We start from the raw sequence: 24584 nt of genomic DNA on the forward strand, positions 1-24584 counted from the left end.
GTCTGCTGTTATGTAAATTGTACTGTCATCTCCAGTACCTTGATGACCTTTGTGATTGTCATTTTTTGACATGAGAGCCTGCTGGGAAACAAACAAACAAACAAACATGGGGAAGCTAATGTTAGAAGTAAGAGAATTAAGAACTAAATGACTAAAAGGATTTGATGACTACCTATGATTAAGCCGCCAGGAAATTTGGGTGCAAAAAATGGCTCACCCTGCTCCTGCACATGTCCTAGCGGTTTTATTTACTATTTACCCTCCTGGCCACCATGGTCCCAGGGGAAAAGATGCAATTTGTCTGCCAGCTATTGCTTGTGTCCGTGTGAAGTAGAAAAGCGAGAGCCCAATATAGTGTAGTATGTACTGGAAGATGGGTAAGAGTAAATAAAACGTAAGTAACATACTTACAAACCCAGGTTACCTCCAAGGCAACCACTGGAAAGGCAGGTGGGGAGAACAAGCCTGTCCCCACTCAAGATTAAAATGTCGCTCTCTGTAGATAGGGGAAGAAGAGGGTGTTACACCCTTCCACCAAGGGTGGATAGCTTGATATGTAGAGATGTACAGAGGCGCCAGTAGGATAAATAAATTGCTTGTGTCCGAATTACGCTGTTTTTATAGTAATTTGAGCTCTAGCATTTGACGTCACCCAATTTACTGTCTGAGCACCACTTTGGTCAAAATTCCTATTACAACCTATGGAAGCACCGGCTGTGCCGAAATCTCCGGCGCTGCTTTTACTTGCATAGTTATTTATGGGTGAGGTAAGCTATGTACACAAGTTAATACACACTTATATTATTCTTGGACAAAATTATTGTTCATGATTTGTTCATGTTTGTGTTCATCATGTAAACAAATGTCTTGCTTTATTATGCTTGTGAATAATAATTTTATAAATCTTACACTTGTTGCTAAGTAAATAGTAATTTGTTTGCATATTTTTAGGTCTTCAAGTTTTACTTACTATTATTTGTATATACAACCAGACTGGTACCATTTGCCTTGACTACATGTTGACATATAAACCAGAGATCACGCCTGTGGATGGTAAAATTATACTGCTCTGTGCAACCAATAAACCAACAATTAATTCAGGGAGATTGGTATTGAGGGGAACTCTGTACACCTAAAAGGAACATTCTGCACACTAACCAGGATGCAATATAGTTGTAAGAAGTAAAAAAAAAATAACTTTTATGCAGCTTTAGAAAATCATAGTTTTCTGCATACTGGAATGGAAATGTACAGTACTAGAGGGAAAAAACAAAGACAAACAGGAGCCCAAATGGTGCAGTATGTCACAAGTATTGGGTATAAAAAAGTACTTTATAGAAAGGTACTCACAAAGGTGGGTTGCAAAGGGGGCAACAGACCACTTCAGGCAGGTGGAGTGTTTTAAACCTGACTCCACTCAGGTCTACCAGCAGTCCTGGACTCGGTCGCTCTCTTAGCAAAAAACCTGCGCCCCTTGGATAGGTGTGCAAGGCTCCCCTCCCAGAAAGGTGGGGGGAGTAAGGTACAGTAGAGGGTAAAGAGGTGCCCAATGTATATAAAACACTTTAAAATCAATAAAATGAAAAAAGGATGAGGTGGCTTACCTCACAGACGACAAACTTACTTTAGGTAAGGAAGTTTAATTGATTATTAAGCACAGGCAACGTGTTTCATGGGACTATGCCCACTTCCTCAGGCCAAATAAAAGTGCCCTAACAGTCTGTATGCCGCATTCATATTAGAGGCTAGAGGCGCCCCAAATGCGGCATACAGACTGCTAGGGCACTTTTATTTGGCCTGAGGAAGTGGGCATAGTCCCACGAAACGCGTTGCCTGTGCTTAATAATAATTTAAACTTCCTTACCTAAAGTGAGTTTGTCGTCTGTGAAGTGTTTTATATACATTGGGCGCCTCTTTACCCTCTACTGGAATGGAAAGTTGTTTTTTAAATGCACTGAATTACAGAGCAAATTGGAAATCAATGGTATATGTTATTTTACGCCCAGCAAAAGTTTAATTAAACCTTACATATTATAATAACACATATATTTTATTCATTACAGATCATTATCAAAATATAAAAAAGTGGAAAATAAAATATAGTGTAAGTTTACTTCCAGGGCTAAATGTATGTAATAGCCAACCTTTTTCCCATTGTCAAAATAGCACTGATATTCTTATTCTTCGACTTGACAGGTTTGGGAGATAAAGATAAGCCTATCAGCCGACACCACCTGCAAAGTGCATGTCAGATTTTAGTCTGTCCTGGGATTCCTTTGCCTTCTGTTTTGAATGTTGCTCAATGACTTTACTCCTACAGATTTTTCCCCTATTTTTAGAAGTTTTAGACTTGTAAAACTGACAGCCATCTAACAAAACACTCTGGCTTTCTCTTCAGAAAATGTTCACTTTAACAGCAGTGTGCTGCAAGAAATGTACTGAAGAAGAAAATGGTTTAAATATTCTGTAAATCTCACCAAGTCAAGCAAAACAAATGTGTATATTTACTCGGTTGTATTTACTGTGCATACTGTGCTTTAGAAATGTTTAAAATACATTCCAGGCACAAATCTCAATATACTATGTCATATTCCCCAAATAGTACACATTTTCTGTGAAATGAGGCACTACATCCATCCAGAGGCTTCTCTAAGTATCTGAGTTTTAATCCTTACACATCACAGGTGTGATTTTAATGTTTTATTAAGCAATGTGGAACTATTAAGCTGAAGGAGTCAGTAGCAGGCTTAGTGGGAGGGCCTGATGCTTAGCTTGCATCATCTTGCTGTTTACACTGAGGGGAAGTGAGGTGCAGACTGATCTCAATCCCTTCCTTCTGCTTACATCACTAGATAGGAAGGCCGGCAAGCACTGCATTCATAGGGATGAAGGGGAAAATAGTGCAGACTACATATGTTATTGACCACACTGCAAATAGATACACTTACAAGATAAAAACTTGTTTTATTGCACAATCCTAATGGTGATGTCCTGATTGGGATTTCAGCCACAGCCTTCATCAGGGGAAGGAACATCAAGACTATATACCGTGGACCCAACAAAGTGGCAATTCACTAGTGAGAGGTTTTGTAAGACCTATTAAAAGACAAAAAATAATGTTACCGGGATTGAAAGGGTTTTTTCGCCTTCCTCTGGATCAACAGGGATATGTGAGGGAGCAGGCTGGTGTTGTACTTTATACTGGTTGAACTCGATGGACGTATGTCTTTTTTCAACCAAAATAACTATGTAACTACTGTATGTAACTATGTAACTATGAAAGTGTTCTTCTCTTGTTAAGGAAACACATTTGGGTAACATTTGTACCTACTGCCCAATTATAACAGCAGCTTTTAATTCTAAAAGTAATGGTAAACACTATAATATAGATCAGTTCTATATTTTGGCATCTGTAGTAGTTGCCTGCCTGAGACAAGAAAATAAACACCAAATTTTTCCCATCAAACTTTATTGTTTGTATCTTTTGTGAAAACCTAAACATTTGTGCCAGTTTGGCTGAACTGCTCTTAAACAAAACAAAGGCACATTCAGGCAAAATTATCAATGTTGAAATTATTCTCATGTGTGGGAAAGAGAAACATGGGTTCTTTGAGTACATTCATAAAAGAATGGTAAACTTAATGTGTGGATACAGCATGTTGTGCAATTCATGTAGTGAGTTACCCAAATTATCTTAACTTGCACATGTAATTAACTCACGTTGCACATGCATCACTTACGTTTCCTGTTACAGAATTTGCAAATCTGGCTACAAAAATTGTGTATATCCCAGTAAACTTAACATGTGCTGTAGGGAATCATATAGTAAAATGTAGTAAATTGTAGTAAATTATTGAAGATGCCCAGTTATAGCATCAGGGATACGTCCTATATCTATAAATTGCTATATATTGGTATGCAGCCTTGCCCCCCCAGTGATGTGGAATTCTCCTCCCAGAGCATTCTGGGAGACAAGGTATTTTTCTATTGGCTTTTTCTACTAGCTTTGGAACACAGAGTTATCAAACATTCTGCAGTGATGCTCCTGCCAGCAGTAAATATATCACCACCTGTGATGAATTTAAGAATATAAATCAGGGAGAGGAAAAGGTGAGAATAGAATTTCTGATGGATAAACACTGACTAAATAATTTATAAAGTAACATTGGAAAAAATAAGCAATTGTATTATTAACTTTATTGTTAGTACAGTTCCTCTTTACATGTACTGTTCTTTTGTGAATCAACTCCATGTTTGATGCAGCCAATAACTAAAGCCGGAAGATGAAAAGTGGGGATGTTCTCTACACCAAAGAGAACATCATACAGTGAACTATTGCCGTTGATGCAATGCAGTTCAAATACCCAGAAAACCTCAGAAACTTCCTAGCAAATAGAATCTTATTAAAGTAGAAAATGCATTAGTTTAACACTATTATAGATTAATATTATTGTTATTATTAAGTAAGTAGAAGCATTGCATGTGCTGTGAGATATAAAGTTAAACTTAATATCATGAAATCTGAAAGCATTTCATGAATCATTCAATATTTGAAGACAACATGCTTCAGAACTGCTGTGTTCTGCAATTGTGCTGGATAATGTAACATAAAGTAGTGAATTAAATTCTGACACATTTAATTTCTCTTGAACAAGGCATGCTGACAATACACTCTAGTTCTGAGACCGATCATGAAAATCTTGGGCGTTCATTATAAACTGAAATGCTTGTCATGAGGATTTTCACACTGTATTATCAGCAGGGGTGTAATTTTCAAAACTCACCATGATACTTTTAAAGTATACCACTTGAAGCCTAACCTCGGGCAAACATTAAATATCACTATCAATACAATTATGCATTCAATAACGTATGATGAATGAATATTCATACAGTATATTTAGATATATATATTTTTTCAAATACAGCTATATCAAGTCGCCTGATTCTACCTTTATATCAGTGTTCTACACCCACCAAAACTCCATTGTAAGCCAATCAGATTCCACTATGTCACATAGATTGCCAGTCTTTAGGTACGTACACACGTCTGATTTTTCTGAATAACTTGTCTTTCAAACGACAGTTGGACTGTACGTTCGATTGTTAGACTGATAGCAGCAGTTTTGACTGATCCGCTTGGCGGATACATTGGACCAACTGTCGTTCAAACAACAGGTTTTTTTTAAGTATTTTTATTGATTTTTCAATACACCAATAAGAAAACTAAACAGCCAAATGACAGTGCCATAGATATAAATGTCAATCACAATTAACAGGGGAGTACATTAAGCATGGAGTACAAAGATGAACAATGACGAACAACTGAATCAAACGACAGTTAGGTCCGTACGTGTGTACAAACGACTGGGAGTCGTTTGTACAAGTAATGACCATTTAAACATACAGTCTTTCGATCAGTCCATTGACTAGTCAAACGACATGTAAATTAGCTGACATTAGCATATCAGCCGTCTTGTCAGTCTGTGTGAACGACTTGTTCTTTAAATGACAAGTCGTTCAAATGTCCAGTTTAAATGACAATCGGGCGTAAAATCAGACGTGTGTACGTGTGCACCTTATGGTTGAATGTTTGATAATGTAGATTAAATGGACAGAAGTGGAGAGAAAACTGATGTACTTACAGTAACATAATGGTTCTGTGTCTCACAACAAGCAGCAGTCTCGGAAAATTGGGTCCCATCTATATTGCTCAGCTGGGGAGGGGAGAAAGGTGAGATTACAGTGCTAAGTTTGCTGCCATTGTTAAAGGAAACCTGAAGTGAGAGGGATATGGAGGCTGACATATTCATTTAATTTTAAACTATACCGGTTGCCTGGATATCCTGCTGACCCTCTGCCTCTAATACACAGGTGTCAAACACAAGTCCCACAGGCCAAATGCGGCCTTTTTATGTGTTTTTATGCCCTCAAGAGCTTTAAATGTGCATGATTGTAAGCAGTAAAATAGAAACATTACACTGTCTTTCCATCCAGATGATGACAGTGTTTCAGGTTAAAACATTGTCACTTTAAACCTGGGGGCATCAACATTTCATTTGCCACACCCCCCCTTGCAAAATCAGCATGTGGCCACTTCCTTGAATCCAAATCCCCCTATGTGGCTGATAGTACTCACACCTTTCCCCCGGTACCCTCTTCTGACATTGCAGAGTAGCAGTGTAATAACTACCTCCTCCAGTGCTGTGTCTTCCTTTCTTCTCGGCAGCTGGCATGCCCTATGCTTGCACACCTCCATGATCATGTGACATGACTTTAGAGCCAGAGGTATGCAGCATGGAAACTGTGTCTGTCAGGAAGATTTGAGTAGACCTGAAGCCGCCCTGATGCAGGTAAGTATCAAACTGCTCCACACTGCGCTGTGGGAGGAGTCGGGATCCAGGACATCCCCCCAACACTGTCGCTATAGTTATGCAGGTTTTTTTTTAGACTGTCCGATAAATGTTAAATATTAATAAACAATTGAGCCCACAAATTAGACTATGATATAGATTTTGGCCCCTTCCGTAATTGAGTATGACACCCCTGCTCTAATACTATTAACTATAGACCTTGAACAAGCATATAGATTAGATGCATGCTTGTTTTTGCTGTGAGATTCAGACAATGATTATGCCAGAATGATCAACAGGACTATCAGGCAACAGGTATTGTTTAAATAAGAATAAATATGGCAGCCTCCATGTACTTCTTGCTTCAGGTTCCGTTTAAGTGACTAGGCTATCTCCATCTCAGAATTGGTACAGAATCAAATATCTTTTGGAAGATAAGACATTTCCTTTACTGGGTTTTACCAATATTGCATTTCAGCTGCATATTTAGCTGAGTGGTCAGACTTCAGTTCAGCTCACAGAGGATCTATCATGCAAGAAGAAATTAACTGTTTTTAACTTTTACATCAGAAGAATTAGGCAAAATATCTCTATCAGCAGCAGTGGATGATACTTTATCTCATTCCAGAGGTGGGGAAGGTTCTCACTCCTCTGTTCAGTACATGTGCACTCTGTAGTTGCAAAGAAGATAGGCATGAGGTCCGGTCCTGCTGTTGGAACCAGGTAAAGTATCAGACTCCACTGACACTTTTGTGCTATAACTTTGGAGGGGGTGGGGAGAAGAAGAGAACTACCTGATGCTGAAAAAAGGGGAGTTGGGAAAGAGGGAAAGAGGGAGACACAGAAGATTATCTAATGCTAAACTTTTTTTTTTGGGGGGGGGGGGGGGGGGTGACCAATTTCTATTTATGCCCTTGCTCAATTAAGAATGTTTTATTTGTACTTTGACAGTTAATCGGCAAACTACTAAAAAGATGAAAAATGGTAGCTGAGCTACTGAAGATACAAATATAAGTACAACAATTAAATGATGTTTAATTATTTTATCATATGCTGGACAATTCCTAATCTCATTGTTTTAGATAATTTTTGTTGAAAGGTGCATATTTTATTGTTTCATATCCTTTCTTGTAGAGTAACTGGGTTGGAGAGCGATCCACTTAATGGTATCTTCTCTCTCTGCTATATACGCTGTGCTGTATGTATAACAGCAAATTAAGGAAGCACTCCACATGCAATTTAAACTTTGTTTATCTAAGTAGTAGCAGAACACCACCCAGTTGAAGAGGGGACAGGGACAGATTACTGCTACAGAAGGCCAGGTGGATGAGGAAGCTTAATTCTATAGCACCTAGAAGCTTGAACGATATTTTTTGTCTGAAATGCTTTCTGTAAGTAATATATTGCTGTCTTGTGTTTTTTCTCCCCTAGATCATGATGACTTATTATCGAGTGGTGGGTGGTTGGAGAGAGGGAACAATGCGTTACTGTGTGTATTTATGTACATTGGTATTACCTAATGTTTGCTGACACGCTTATGTTTACGAAGGTGTTTATGTGGGTAGACATCCTTTGTATGTAGTGCCCAGTAAGATTAGACTTACCCTGAGGGGTTAACCTGGACTTTGCTGTCACAATGGTCAGCTGACCAATGGGGATGGGTCTCTCAATTATGGGGTTGGTGTACTACTGTTCATAAGTATGCTGTGTGTCATGGTGGTTTGTACACCTGAGGAAGGGGGAGAACCCGAAACACATCAGTGTACTGCTACTATTTAGGTATACACAAGTTTAAATCGTCTGTGGACTGCCTCCTTCATTTCCTATTGTTTAGCTGTTTGTGGAGTGGTGACCCACGGAATGATTGCGCACCAGTGTAACGGGTTTGTGAAGCCTGGAAGGGTGTTACCACAGCAAACCCCTGTCTGTGTGCTCTATGTATAATCAGGGCCAGATTTCTGGCAAGGCCAAAAAGGCCCAGGCCTTGGGCGGCAGCTGGCAGCTGGGTGGCTGGATGCTGCAGAGGGATTGCTGCATATGTAAGAGGAGGCTGCAAATGTTATAGAGAGGTTGTAAATAAGAAGTAACCCATGGAAATAGAGTTGGTGCCCAAGAGAATTGTATGTAACTGACAAAAGCTGCTGTAGATCAATGCTACAGATGGAAGAGGGGCTGCACATGAAATGGGGGGGGGGCTGCTGTACATGAAAGGGGAGCCCCAGAAAGTTGTCCTAGCAGCTGAAAAAATAAGAATTCAGCCTTGTGTATAATACATATATGATTCATACTGATATGTTATAAACACTATGCTGCATGTTATACAGCCCTGCCTGCTCCATGATATACGGTGTGCTGTTCATCACTGTCCTGCAGCAACTGGCACATATAAAGTCTGTTATTTTGTTACGTGGCATCTTTGTTTTTATTTGAAAAAGTTGTTGTTCTTTTACATATACCTCTATAGTAATAATTATGTTTTCTATTTCACTTATGTCTTGCCTTTCTTTGTGATGAACTCATAGTAACTTTTACATTTAAAAGAGAATAAAAGTAGTTGTAAAAATATGAGTGAGCTTTGTGTGGACGTATTTGGATATATCATCACATTGATGCACTTTTCTTGTTAATGCTTTAGTGTACGTATCAATCTCCTACTGTTCACAAAGCCTTTGTTTCACAGTATGGTTTAGCAGTTTCTTTGCAGTTTTCCCACTCTGTGCCAAGTGATAAGAAACTCGTCCCTAAAGTTGAGTTGTTGAGATGATCACTAAGTTGTTATTTATATTACATGTTTTTTTTTCAAGAATATATGTGTTAGCTTGTTGACAACAATATAGTTAGCAAGGTAGATGATAACACAGTGTTAGAATAACATGTGAAAATTAAGCTGCGCACCGGGGGGAGAGAACTTTATGCAAATAGTGATGACTGAATACATTCCCTTGCCTCAAGCTGTACATGAAGAAGATCTTCTCATATGTACAGAGTTGTTTTTTTTTAATTATTATTATTTTAAAAACACATGGGTGATATGTTTCTCACTCATCTGCCCTTAGTTTTGCCAGAAAATCTTACTTCCTTGAATCTAAAGCAACTGATTGAATCAGTGAACAAGAACACAAAAAGAGAAAAAAAAAAGCTGCCCAATTGAGTTCTTTCTCACACTGCTGGGCGATTTAATGTGTACCAGAGCCGAAGCTAATATAATACCTAAGCAGGGGGAAGCCTCTGGATCCTAATGAGGCTTCCCCCAGCCTCCTCTGGCCCTCCCATCGCCACTACTGTGCAGTAAGCAAGAGGGAAGCCAATTGTGCACAAGCATCTCCATGCTGCTGGACAGGTGCAGCCATGCTTTTGCCAGCATAGGAGCATGGCCCCAATCAGCAAGAGGCTCCTGTTAAGAGATAAAGGACCAGAGGGTGCTAAGTGAAGCCTCTTTAGCATCCAGAAGATTCCATCTGCTTAAGTATTTGTTTCTGAACCAAAAGTTTGGCTTGGGTTTTCTTTAATATTCAACCAGCATTGCAGTGTTGATTGAATCAGAGAACTTGATTTTAGTCTTTGCTAGTGCTTATTTCTGGTGATATTTTTGTAATCCGGCCCTTTGTGAATGAAGTATGGGGTTTAAAGGATCCCTTTACTAGTTCATAGGACCAGAGGATACAAAAATGTAAGAAACATATTTTCTGTTTAGAAATTGTAACATTTTTTCCGGTGAATTAACATTAGTTCACATATAATTTGTTCTTCTAGACCATGAATGAAACGTTGTATAATCAAACGTTTACTCATGATGCTGTGATTTCTGCTAGGACTAGGCAATGTCAAACTTTGAGTAAAACTGAATCCTAGAACGTTAGTGATTCAAAGCAGAGAGAGCTTCTGAATCTTTGAAGGTTGATTGGCTTAACCCATGAGCAATAAGCTTCTCCAGCATTAACCTATTAGCAGTCCCACCCAAGTTGTCTCGTTGTAGACAACTCGTGGCAGGGCAGTGGAAGCTGGAAAAACTTGAGCTGCCTATGCAGCCCATGCAGAGTGTGGGTACAGGGTTCGCTTTTATATTTGTCTGCTCTGGAGGAAAAATAGGGTTTGTGCTCTGGGTTCCTTCTATAACAGAATAAAATACTGATAAGTTAAGGGAATATTAGGTGAGCAAGTTATGTCAGCCTCCAATATCGTTGTCACCTCAGGTTTCCTTTAAATGGCATAATCCCCCCAAAATGTCCATAGACTGTGGTAGAGGAAATAGTTGGAAAGGCTCTCCGAGGGACAGTTCAGTTTGTGACATGCTGTGTCAGAGGTCATTTATAATATGCACCCTTCCCTATCTTTCAATAGACAATTGATCTTAAAACATAGTTAAATTACTATCAACATGTTCAAGTAATTGAGAACTGCGACAATGAACAGTCTTAGCAGATCAGAAGTATTTGTAATTTGCTGGAAAACTAATTTCTCATTTATTTTCATGACAGAGATATCCTTGTCAGAAATGGTTGGATGGGTACATACGCTGATTCTTCGTAAAAGTCTCTCCTATATAGGGAGTATACTTGCTTCAACAGAGGATACATTTTATCTGTGTTTGGAGATCACATTTAAAATGTTAGAGTTATACAGCAGATTTAAAGATCATTGTTTTGTATGAAAACTCCTATGACACCCATATGGAAAGTAGTGACAAACAAAAAACTATTGATCAAAAATCCTGCTGTGGTTTTTTCCACCCAGTGTTATATGTATATATTGGTACTGGAATCTTGCTAGCTTCTAGCTGTATTTAGAATGGAACCAAATTTAAACCTTGTATATATTAAAGAGCTCACTGAATGCTTTGGGCATCAGCACCTTTTTACTAATCACTCTGAAAAATTATGTAGAGCCACATTCTTTTTACAAGTTGCAGTATAAATAGTAAGGAAAACTCAAGTTCCTCTGCAAATTGTTTACTAGATCCTGTCGATTTGCTTTGAACCAACATCCATCTGTGCTGATCAAAGTTACAGGCAAAAAGAACCAACAAATCTCTCTATATGATCTTTTGATAGAATATGCTTTACATGAAAGATTTATTTTTTTATTTGTTGTTTAGCATCTCGAATTAGAGAATATAGATCTACTGTACAATGCAATTTGCCAATACTTAAGCTATCTTACTTGATTCCAAATAACAGTACCTTAAAACTTCCAAAAAGACTAATTGAATAATAGTATTAATTGAATTGTATCACGAATAAAGTACAATAAAAAGATGATCCCTAATGCACAAACAACCAATAAAAGTAAAACCAATGACATTTGTACATGTTTCTAAGATTATATGGTTTAATAATACTTTACGGTCTTGCAAGAGGCAGTGTGATGCCATTTGTGACAAAGGTGACACCATCTTTGAGCTGATGAGCTTTAGAAAATTTAGATTAGTTTTTTTTCTTATTATTTAACAATCAATCTGCCTTACAATGTGATTTATGTACTCACTCATTTTCTGCTATCCGTTTAGTGATTTTCTATTCTGTTTTTATATAGGTATTTTACATTTCTTTCATTACAGTTTTATCTTGTTTGCCTTGTTCATTTTTGTTAAACAACACTAAGTAAAAAACATATAACATCTTGCCAACAACGCGTAGTCTGATGCAAGCGAACAAGAATCTCAAATGTATTGTAAATAAACCAAATAAAAATGTCACAAAAAGACAAGCTTCTCCTCTTAATAGAGTAACATTTTGGAATTTAATATTTGAGAAATCAAAATAGAGTTGTGTAATAAAGACTAACATCAGCTATAAAGAGATTTTGTGATCTATTAGAAAGTGGAGGATGCCAGTGATGGCAGAAAAATGATGATGTAGAAATTAAAATTCAGCTCCAGCAGAAGGTTGTACTGTTTCAACGTGCAGCTCAGCGCATCGATCTGTTCCAGCATTTGACTTTCAACCATGACAAAACTGTGGGCAAATTAATTGTTCTCCAGGATATTAGGCATCAGAGTCTATTAATCCTCTCTGGAGTCGAATGCTTCATGAATACTAATCAAAGAGAGCTGCAGCCTTGTGTCTCTGCTCTGACTCACTGCTGCTGCCTATTTTTTTTTCATGGCACAGAATCTAAAAGCTAGAGAACCATTTGTGTTTATTGTCTAGTTGCAATTTATACTTTGGCATCATTGAAAAAGAAGAGTACATGTGTTGGGATTTGTTAATATTATGTCACAGGCATCTTACATATGAAACAGAGAGTGTTATTTATTTAGCAGAAACAATTGAATGCATTGTGTATTTAGGAATATTTAGATTAAAATATGTCATGCATCAGTCTCAGAAAAGCAAACAATTCAAATTCAGCCTTTGCCAGAAAAATCCAGGGCGTAATTGTGAGTTCACAGTCATTTGTTCTAATAGCATAAATAGGTTTTGTGTTTGCGTTGTAAGTGGACTGAGTTTGAGCTTTGCTAAACATGTCCTACTACCCTACTACCTTTTTCTTCTCCAATGCTCTCTTCTATTCTCTCCTTTTATTTTGCTTTTGATCTCCATGCTCTGACTTTCAAATCTCTTTTTTTTGTCACATGATCTAAAACACTTTTTTTGATCTTTCTCTGATACTCTCTTACTTCAGATATTTTCTTTGCCTGTCTTTCTACTTATCACAAGGCCAAGACTTCTCAAGCTGGCCTTGTGCTTATAAATTCTTGGAAGATTATAGGCTCACTCACATTGATTGCCTGAAGAACATCAATGCAGCTTTGATATTTTAATCAAATGGCAGTCGGGAGTACCCTATTTTTTTATATAAATGTTCATTGGATTCAATGTTTTTATCAATTGTCACATCTTATCTAGTAAAATGTATATCAGTGTATGGCTACTATAAGTCCTTGGCTGTCATTTATAGTCACAGTATGAGTTTACCAATTTTCCTCCAAAAATCCTAAATAAAGCCTTTCTCAGCTCTTCACTTTTTCACTTTCATAAAAAGTCTTAACACATGTCAATATTACACAAGTCATTTTGCAATTTCATGTTATTAAAATTGACCTTTCCATTCCGAATCTCAGCCAGGTATGATGTTGTATAAATGAACAAAAATTCAAACAACTTTGCAACCTTCGTGGCTGTACTCAACTTAGTGTAGAGGACAGTCCTATATCCCTATCTTTCGGCATACATAAATGTGTGTACAGAGTAGTAATTAGGGTGGAATTCATGAAATTGACTGAACTGAATTTTCCCATAGCAATAAAAATACATTTTCTTGTCTTCCCTTGACTACAATGCATTTTTTTCAACATTCTTAAATGTGCAAAATACAATATATGTTTCCCCCAAATTCTCATTGTTGTGAAAAGATTAACTTTTTTCAGTTACCCCAAAATGTATTCTTAGTTTTTTTCTGCAGTTAGGCCTGGTGCACACCAGAGGAGTTTTTCTGAGCGTTTTGAGTTTTTAAATCTGCTGCTAATGTTATCCTATGTGTCTGTGCACACTGGAGCAATGAGGTTTTGTAAAAAATCCCCATAGCATTACATTGGGAAGAGCTTTTAGAGGTTTCAAAAGCTCTTCCCAATGTAATGCTATGGGGTTTTTTACAAAACCTCATTGCTCCAGTGTGCACAGACACATAGGATAACATTAGCAGCAGATTTAAAAACTCAAAACGCTCAAAAAAACTCCTTTGGTGTGCACCAGGCCTTAATGTCTTATTTACATGGAAATAAAGGAAGCACATCTAAAAAAAATATACAAGACAATTTTACTTAACAAAAGTCAAATCCAAAAAGCAGATACCTACATTTTCTGTTCAATAAAGGTACAGTTTGCAAAATAATATTAAATATTATATTATTAAAGTTTTACAGTTCATGGTATTTAGTATCCACGTCCCCATTGCATGGGTAAGTTGTGTTTTGAAAATAAATCTATACAGCTGCCTTTTATAGTTCTTAATAAAATTTAATGAATGTGTCTCAAGATGGTTCATTGGCTTTAATTTTATGGGACTTCTCATTATTAACATTTTCAGGGTGCTTTTCTTAATTTTTCTTTTTTTGGGGGGACAAAGACACAGATGGATTTTGTTTTTTCATATATAGTACAGTCTCTTTCCAACTTACCTTCAAGTCATTCTTTCCCTTCTTCTTTTCCTCAACACAGTCAGCCATAGACTTTATAGACTAATAAAAAATATAAAATAAAGTTTCCATGTACCCCAAGGGAGTTGAAAGGAATGTCATAAAGACGGTTTATAGAGAAAGAGTTCTGCATGCACTAAACATCACATAAAATTTTAAATGTTGATATTGTATATACAAAGCAGTATTAAAAGGGGGCTCAAAACATGTACATAAAACTGGCACTAGTAAATCCTCCCCCAGGTCATAACTTGTTTGAGTGTGTAAAAAGAACAGTCACTCAGCAATAGCTCATCTACAGCTACACTGTCAACTTTTGGCAACACCACATTACTACCGGGTTGGACCCCTTTTGCATTCAAAATTGCCTTAATTCTTTTTAGCACAAATTCAAAATGGTGTTGGTAATATTTCTCAGAGATTTTCATGAACATTGACAGCATAAGATTGCACAGTTACTGCAGATTTGTCAGCTGAACATTCATGATGCAAATCTTCTTTACCACCATATTCTAAAAGTTCTACGTTGGATTGAAATATAGTGACTGTGAGGGTCATTGGAGTACAGTAAACTCATTGCCTTGTTCAAGAAATCAGTCTGAGATGATGTGAGCTTTGTGAGTTGTGACATGGTGCATCATCAGAAGTAGCCATGAGAAGCAGGCATCAGAAGAAAGGTACACTGTGGTCAGAAAGGAATGGACAAGGTCATTAACAATATTTGGATAGGCTGTGGCATTTAAACAATGCTCAGTTGGTACTAAGGGGCCATAAGTGTGACAAAGAATTTCCCCATAACATTACACCACCACCAGCCTGAACTGTTGACACAAGGCACATGGGTCCATGTTTTTATGTTGTTTATGAGAAATGCTAACTCTACCATTTTAATGTCACAGCTGAAATCAAGACTCATCAGACCCAAAATGCTTTTCCAATCTTGTAGTGTCTGATTTTGTTGAGCTTTTGCAAATTTTAGAATCAGTTTTCTAATCTTAGCTGACAGGGCTACCAACCAATTATAACACAATTTCTGTTCTTCTCTTGAACTGGCTAAGGAAGTAGGAAACCTCTAAGTGACGGCACTACAATTTGTGACCCCAGGCTTATCTAAAAGACAAAAGAAGACCAGGAGTCCATTGGTGCAAAATCGTGTAAGATTCAGAAAAGCAAAATGCTAAGAATGTATATACCCACGAAGAGCAGATGGGAAATTAATTCTCCCCGCTCAGTTCTCTAGGTCTGTGACAGGAACTGGGTGGTTGCACTCTGAATGTTCTTTAGGACAACTTAAAAACTATCACCACTAAAGAGGTATAACAAGGCACTTAAAACAGGGCTGGGTGTGCCCAATTCATAAAAGATAGACTAATAAACTGTTAATCTTTTAAACAGAAGTAATCTGACCTGAAGAAGTGGCCAAGCACCCACGAAACACATTGTCAAATTTATGTACTCTAATAAAAAATCTTTTTTTTTCAATAAACTGATCTAAATTCTTCAAGAGAGGTAAGATTACCTCACTGTTTATAAGAATGACAGCTTATTAGCTTATAATTTATGCATTGGGCGCCTCCACCCATTTTTTTAGTGTCTTGTATAGGGAAGAAAAGGGGAGTCAAGGTGGCTGTACTTGTTACACAGCTTTGGAGCTCCCCCTGTGTGGATGGGTGTAACATGGGGCGGTGACTATGATTTATAAAATCAACCTCTGCCCTACAAAGTTGATTGAACATCCCCAGTCTTTACGCTTCAGATATGACCAAGCTAGTCTTCAGCTGTGTCGATATTATGATTTTTTTCTCCATCTTCATGGACATCTACTTGTACACATTATGCCTCTCTACAGTCTATGCCTCTGCCATCTACTTGTAAATTCATACTAAATTCTATGCCTAAAGTAACAGAAGTAATTCTAAAGAAGTAACAGTATAGCTATGAAACTTGCGTTAGACCGGATGATCATCATCTGGTCTATTGCCAACTTCTGCTTTATATGACTACCCACTTTGTTGCCAACCCACCCCTGTCTGAGAACCTGCTTTGTTCTGACCTTCTGCCTATCCAAGAACAACCTTGGATGCTAACTCATGCCAGTTTGAAAAACCTTCCTTGGTACAGAATTATCTTTCGAAAATCTACCCTGTTGTTGAACCCTTACTGCACTGCCTTAACTCTCAAATGTTATTTTACTGCCAGCTGACTACCTGCATATTAACCAGACTGGCTAACACACTAGCACTCCAGCCCCTCACTGCCAGGTGGTCCTTGTTTACCTGGAGAGGTGCCATCATCTGATGTTCTTTTTTTTGAGGCCATACCAGCCTGAGGCCTGGAACTCACTGTAAATCGAAAATCGCTAGCGCAATCGCTAGCGTTTTTAAGTAGCGTTTTGCAAGCAATTTCATGAATGTTTTCTGGCAATTTTGGGAGTGATTTGAAAAAGTGTAAGCTTTTGGCAGCGATTGTGATAGTGATTTGTGATTTTAATTCTGATTAGTCTTTTCAAATTATTATAATTTTTTTTTACAGTTTGCAGTAATTTAAAATCGCACTCAAATTGCTATCTGTACCGATTCAAGAGCAATTTGCTAGGGCTTCAATACTTTACATTGAAGCACAAATGCTCCCAAAATGCTGCATGTCCTGCAATTTCGTTAATCGCAATCGCTACTTTGGAATTTGTTAAATTTATTTACATTGGCAGAGCATATAGGGAAATCGCTAGTGATTTAAAGCACTCAAAAAAGCGCTCTAGTGGGTTCCATACCTGAATTGGGAACAAGGTGTTTATAGTGCTTTGATGGGTTTGTTACACTCCCTTCCATAATTTTTTGTTTTCAAAGTGCTACTGTTGACATGACAGGTGTTCATGGCCACATGCATGCACAATACAGTTAAATGTTTGCCCTCATTTAGCTAGAGTGATGCTTGGTGATTTATAGAGAAAAGTACAGCCAATATGGATGGCCAATGCTAATTATAACCACTTAAAGTGGATCCGAGATGAAAAACTAACTATAACAAGTAAATTGTCTATATATCTTATCTAAAGTTTAGATAGTTTACACAGCAAATCTAGCTGCAAACAGCTTCAATATTTTATGAGTATTTATTCCTGTGATACAATGAGGGCAGCCATATTCTGTTTGTCACAGGCTGAGGGCTGGAGATGCTATCAGCTTGCCTGTGTGTAATGTGACAAATTCAGTCCCCTCTCTTTCTCCCTCCTCCCTTCTGCCTCTGAAATCTATGGCTAGTAACCTCCTCCTTCTCCTGCCCAGACTGAGCTCCCATAAGCCCTTGCTTCTAAAAAGCTGGGGGGAGGCTTGTTTAGTTTATAGGGAATTAGAGTATTAAAACAAAAAAAAGTATTTGGCTTGAGGAGTGCCCTATAAACTATATGAAAGGAACACAATTATGCAATGAGTCAAAGTTTATCTCGGATCCACTTTAAGCACCACAGGCTTACACCCCCTAGTGACCAGGCTATTTTTCAAATTAGTGCTCTGCAGCTTTAATGGCTCGCTGCAGAGCCATACAACTGAGCACACAAATTAATCCCCCCACTGTTCTGCCCACTAACAGAGCTTTCTGTTGGTGGGCTCTGATTGCTGCAGTGATGTTTATTTATTTATTTGTTTAATAAATTTATAAATAAAAAAATGTACTTTTAATTTTAATTTTATTTTTTATTAGTTCCCTCCCTGCCATTTAATCCAGGCAATCCCTGCTCATAGGCATCAGCCTATGAGAGGGGATCAGGATCGGAGCCTCTCTAGGGGACAGCCGAGTGACACGGATGTCCCCAGTACAGCGCTGCAGTTTTTTATTTACAATGTAAATAAACGCTGTCTAACAGTCTGATAGCGGTGATCGCCGCTGGGGGACTATTGACGGAACTGAGCTCTGTCACTTAAGCGGAGTTGCGTGTGCCAAGGCATGTGTGATCCCCTGCAATCTCTGCCCCCAGGACTTGACGGCAATCGGCGTTACGTGGTCCTGGGTGAGCCACTTTGCGACCGCCAATTGGCGTTAGGTATTCGCAAGGAGGTTAAGAAAATGTTTGCAGCTTAGAAATAGATCAACTATCTCCATCACCTGCTTTATTTAAATTGTCTATACCCAATCTAAAAACATTTCTACAAAATTAGGATAACATTTGCATCATCTCAGAATTATTACCATCTCATTGAGCATTCCTAGCAGCCAATCACAGCTACTAAAGTATGATACCTTGAACTTTGTCAGTAGATTTCTGCTTGCCTAGTTCTTATGCAGTTGCAGCAACCTTTTAAATCAAAGATTGCAATTCACAGTCCCTCACCTTAGTAAATGTATATCCATGGTATTCAAGCTAAGCAAACTTTGTAAATAACATCTGATTTAAAAAAAATATAATTAACATTGCCTCAGTGTAACACCAAAGAAAATCCAGCCACATGATTGGTTAATGCCACTGAACATGGAAATTCAGCAATGCGCACACACATAGACAAGAAGTGATGTATGTTGTGTAGTTTGGCCACCAGAACAAAAGAGACATACACTGACTGTAGCCTGTAAATATAACTATTAGTTTCCACACCTTGTGCAGTCTATACTGTAGTCCATTTCATATTTCTTGCACAAACTATACATCAGAGGAAATGCTTCTTATACCATGTTATTTTTTCCATCTTTCCATCAAATTCAATCAGCCAAAATACACCACTATTGAGGCTAATTTCAGCGAATGTTTTTCATTTGAAATACATTTACTCTCGACTTTAATCCTGGCAATAATATATTTACTGCTTAGAGAAAAAAGTTTTGCAGTGATTGCATTTGCAATGAAACAGCAGGATTTCAAATTTCAATGTTGCATAAACAAGCCCCTGGGCAGTTTTTAAAAGGATCTTGTTTGTTCAATGGGATAATCAGTTAAAAGCAAATTGCTGTAGTTCCTGTAATACAGTGGGCAAATAATACCGGCTAAATCCCAGATCTAAAATTTCCTTTATAGCTAAATTCCACATGTATTGAAATTTATATGTCAGGCATTAAAACCATACAGCCAAAATAATACTAGCCTAAAAACAAGTTACATTTCCAGTACGAACAGTTGCTGGCGTGATATAGCTATTAGCCCAGTAACCTAACTGAGAGGTTATTTATGTCTGCGCAAACACAGCATGAATTGTACGCATGATTTGGAGCTAAATGCAGTATTACTTAATTACTGCATGTATAATGTGAATTGCTATTACACCTATTAAAGATGTAGTGCAATTAAACTTCCACTGTTTCCAGCATGCATTCATGTGAATTACTTTGTTACCAGCCAACTACATGGGTGAGGTTCTCCATAAACCATTCACTGTTGCTGAATACATTTAAAGGTGTAAATAATCCATAATGCGTAATAATGTTACTCGCTTTTAATTATTTCATGAGAGGTTATCAGAGTAAAACATTTATATCCTTTTTTTAAGTCCTTTACTGAGTTCTGTGTCCGATTTTCTTTGTCGTTTTCCATGTGGCTGAGTTTTATCATACATTCAATTAAAAGCAAACACAAATACAATTTACCTCTTCGATCAATATAATTTCATAGCAAAAAAGATACTATTAACGGCTTTGTACTGAAATAATTTGATGTAGGCAGTTATTGCTGACCTAGCACAACATAAAAAGAAATTCAAGAGATCATGCTGTCAACACAGTGGAGGTTTTTAAATTTAAAGGATAACTTATATGGATATGTTAAATAAAAGTGCCCATTTAGTTCTAAGGTTACTGTTATTAATCTTGTAATACTAATTTCCCTTGCTTAATACATACTTAAAATATTGCTGTGAACAGCACTTTGCTACTGAAGGCACTGTGTACAATAGAATGAGCACAAACAATTTTGTGTTGGATTTCTTACAGTTAGTTTGGTTGAAAAAATACATCCATCTATTAAGCTCAACCAAACAAGGTACAACACTTGCATATTACTTGTCTCAGCTGATCCAGAGAATGGCAAAAAAACCTTACAAGGCTAGGACCAATTAAGGTGGCCACACACCATACAATTTTTTAAATATCTGTTCAATTTAAGAATTGCAATCAATTTTTCTAACTGATTGTAACAGTTCAAAAATATGACCAATGTACCACACAGGTATGTTAAATTTTTCCCCGGGTCTACATGAAAAGGGCGCCGGTAAAAAAGGGCGCCTGGTGGAGCCCATATATAGCAACTTCGGCTACAAAAAAGGTGCCTGGTGTAGCCCATATAAACTTCGGCTACAAAAAAAGGTGCCTGGTGTAGCCCATATAAAAACTTCGGCTACGAAAAAAAGGCGCCTGGTGTAGCCCATATAAAAACTTCGGCTACAAAAAAAAAAGGCGCCTGGTGTAGCCCATATAAAAACTTCAAAAAACTGCAAAAAAACTCTGGGATGTATAAATTACTATTCCCCCTCCAGGGCGCCATGGATAGTGGGGGAATGAAATAATTCGGCTTACAGTGCTTGTAGCCCATATAAAAACTTCGGCTACAAAAAAACTCCGGGATGTGTAAATTACTATTCCCCCTCCAGGCCGCCATGGATAGTGGGGGAATGAAATAATTCGGCTTCCAGCACTTGTAGCCCATATAAAAACATAGGCTACAAAAAAAGGCAATAATATGGGCTACAAAGGGGTACCTTGCTGTAGCCGAAAACCTTGTAGCCAAAAAAAAATATGGGCTACAAAGGGGCGCCCTACTGTAGCCGAAAACCTTGTAGCCGAAAAAATATGGGCTACAAAGGGGAGCCCGCTTGTAGCCTATATCAAAACTCGGGCGCCCTTTTCTACACCTTGTAGCCCATATTTCCAGAAATAACATTGATGTCTATGGTGGCGCCCTTTTCATACAGGCAGCTCCTTTCAACCGATCCCTTTTCCCCAATTTTGAAAAAAATTATTGTGAACTCTGAGAAAATTGCTAGGGTGTGTATATGAATAAACTGACAATCTAACACACACCATACAATCTTTAGAGAGATTGAAGAAAAATATCTGGCGTTCCGGATTGATTAAAATCAAAGAAAACGGGAAATCCGATCGGATTTTTCAGTCGAATGAAAAAAAAAAGCTTTCGATTTTTTCGGGAGATCCGATCATTTTTATCAACTTTCCGTAAAATCTGATCATTTTATTGTATGGTGTGTGACCACACACCATACGATAAAATGGTCCAATTTTACAGCAATTCGATAAAAACGATCGTAACTCATGAAAAAATCGAAAGCTTTTTTACATTCGACTGAAAATTCCGATCGGATTCCCCGTTTCTTTCAATTTATATCGATCTGGAATGCCAGATATTTCTCTTCAATTTTTTGAAAGATTGTATGGTGTGTGTTAGATTGTCAATTTATTAATATACACACCCTAGCAATTTTCTCAGAGTTTCCAATCAGTTTTATCATAATTGGGGAAAAATTGAACATAGGTGTGTGGTACATTGGTCAGATTTTTGAAATGTTACAATCAGTTAGGAAAATTAATTGCAATTCTTAAATTGAACAGTTATTTAAAAAAATTGTATGGTGTGTGGCCACCTTAATTGGTCCTAGCCTTGTAAGGTTTTTTTTTTGCCATTCTCTGGATCAGCTGAGACAAGTAATATGCAAGTGTTGTACCTTGTTTGGTTGAGCTTAATGGATGGATGCATTTTTTCAACCAAACTAACTGTAAGAAATCCAACAAAAACTTGTTTGTGCTCATTCTATTGTACACAGTGCCTTCAGTAGCAAAGTGCTTTTGCAAAGTCTAAGGGCCCGTTCACACTGCACGCGTTTCCAGCCGCGTTTTGGAAACGCGTGCAGGTGGCCGATACGCACGACATCAGACATTGCATAGAGTGCAATGTCTGATGTTACCACTGCATGCGTTCCGGACCTGTGCGGTCCGGGAACGCATGCTGCACGCAGATTTTGCTAAAACGCGTGGCTGTCCCATTCACTTTTCAGTGATGGGATCAGCCACGCAATGCACACAAACGCGGATGGCCATGCGTTCGTACGCGTTGCGGTCCGCACGCATTTCGCACGCATGGCCATCCGCATTTGTGATCTGAACGGGCCCTAAGTATATCACATCTACAGTTTTCCCAATATCCACATTAGAATTCAACACCTCATAAAAGCTGAGCATGTTAGTTAAAGAGAATCTGTATTGTTAAAATCGCACAAAAGTAAACATACCAGTGCGTTAGGGGACATCTCCTATTACCCTCTGTCACAATTTCGCCGCTCCTCGCCGCATTAAAAGTGGTTAAAAACAGTTTTAAAACGTTTGCTTATAAACAAACAAAATGGCCACCAAAACAGGAAGTAGGTTGATGTACAGTATGTCCACACATAGAAAATACATCCATACACAAGCAGGCTGTATACACCCTTCCTTTTGAATCTCAAGAGATCATTGTGTGTTTCTTTCCCCCTGCAGTTCTCATGCGCTGAAGTTTCAGGATGCTTGTTTTTCTCCTGCAAACAGCTTTGCCCTTGTCTGTAATTCCTCAGTATGTGAAAGCCCAGCCAGCTCAGAGGACGATTTATCCAGCTTGTAAAAGATAAGAGAGAAGCTGCTCTTATCTAAATAATACACAGGCAGTGTGCATAGAGGGGCCTGGAAGGGGGAGTTCATAGCAGAACCACAACACTGAAGAACTTGGCAGCCTTCCAGACACAGGCCAACAAGTCTGACAGGGGAAAGATACATTGATTTATTACAGAGACTGTGATAGCAGAAAGTGCTGCAGTAAGCCAGAACACATTAGAATAGCTTTTGGAACTTGTAGGATGATAAAAAACAGGATGCAATTTTTGTTACGGAGTCTCTTTAAGCAAGACCTGTCCTGTAAACTCATGTTGATGCTGCAAAATATGATTACTATAAGCTATGAAGTCTTGTATGTATTCCTAAGGAAACCCTCAAACAGCCTGCACACAACTGATGTTAAGCCCAGATCTGCTTTTTTTTGCCCTTTTTAAATAAAGGGAGCATTCATTCTTTATTCATTTAGTGGTTGGGAAGTGTCTTAAAGTGACCCTTTTTCTGGTCTTCAAAAGTTTGTGGATATGTTATTGCTCCTGTGCACTGTTCTATCATATGATAGGTAATGATTGCTACATTTCATTGTGGAGAAATGTTTGCTCCTTTTTTGTATTTTGAAATGTTTGCTGTATTTCATATTGTTAGTAATGCATGCTGGGTAATGACTGCATTCATTGTTTGGCAGTCATAATAGCAGAATTTGATATTTTGTAGTAATTGTAGTTGCATTTGCCATTTTGGGGGCTCATTATGATTCCTGAATGGTATGCTAATATACAAATTAAAAGAAACACAAAACACAGTATATGTATATATTAGTATTTATATAGCACTGACATCTTCTGCAGTGCTGTACAGAATATATTGTCTTATCACTTAACTGTCCTCAGAGGAGCTCACAATCTAATTCCTACCATAGTTATATGTCTATGTATGTATCGTATAGTGTATGTATCATAGTCTACAGTGTTTTAAGGGGAAGCCAATTAACTTATCTGTATGTTTCTGGAATATGGAAGGAAACTTTAGTGTCCGGAGCAAACCCCAGTCGGGATGTGTTTACACTGGCAGCACAGCCCGATTGGTTTATGAGGCATGCATACATGGGAAGAACATACAAACAGATAGTGGCCTGGCTGGGTTACGAACTGGGGACCCAGCACTGCAAGGCAAGAGTGCAAACTACTACGCCACTGTGCTGCTCTGATAGTTTTAGCACTGCATAGTGGATGGGGAGGGGCTTTACACTGGCAGAACACCTCAATTGTTTTACGTGGCTGCCCCTCCAAATTAGAACTCTGTTGCACAGGAGATTGCATTGAATGACTGTACACACAAAAGACAAATAACATTTATATTGCTCTTTTCTCCTTGCGGACTCAAAGCGCCAGAGCAGAGCAGCAGCCACTAGGGCGCGCTCTATTGGCAGTAGCAGTGTAAGGGAGACTTGCCAAAGGTCTCCTACTGAATTAGTGCTGGCTTACTGAACAGGCAGAGCCGAGATTTGAACCCTGGTCTCC

General features: G+C 38.1%; 1 long non-coding RNA gene across 1 annotated transcript; it reads right to left on the bottom strand.

The window, feature by feature from the left end:
* Window positions 1–3014: 3014 nt before the first annotated feature.
* On the bottom strand, window positions 3015–15596 carry LOC137553777 (uncharacterized). The gene is made up of 4 exons (XR_011027290.1): window positions 15507–15596; window positions 14473–14532; window positions 5646–5717; window positions 3015–3096 (listed from the first exon to the last, which is right to left on the bottom strand). It is a non-coding gene; the product is annotated as an uncharacterized lncRNA (long non-coding RNA).
* Window positions 15597–24584: the final 8988 nt, after the last annotated feature.

Source organism: Hyperolius riggenbachi, chromosome 1, assembly GCF_040937935.1.
Source record: "Hyperolius riggenbachi isolate aHypRig1 chromosome 1, aHypRig1.pri, whole genome shotgun sequence".
Taxonomy (NCBI): Eukaryota; Metazoa; Chordata; class Amphibia; order Anura; family Hyperoliidae; genus Hyperolius; species Hyperolius riggenbachi.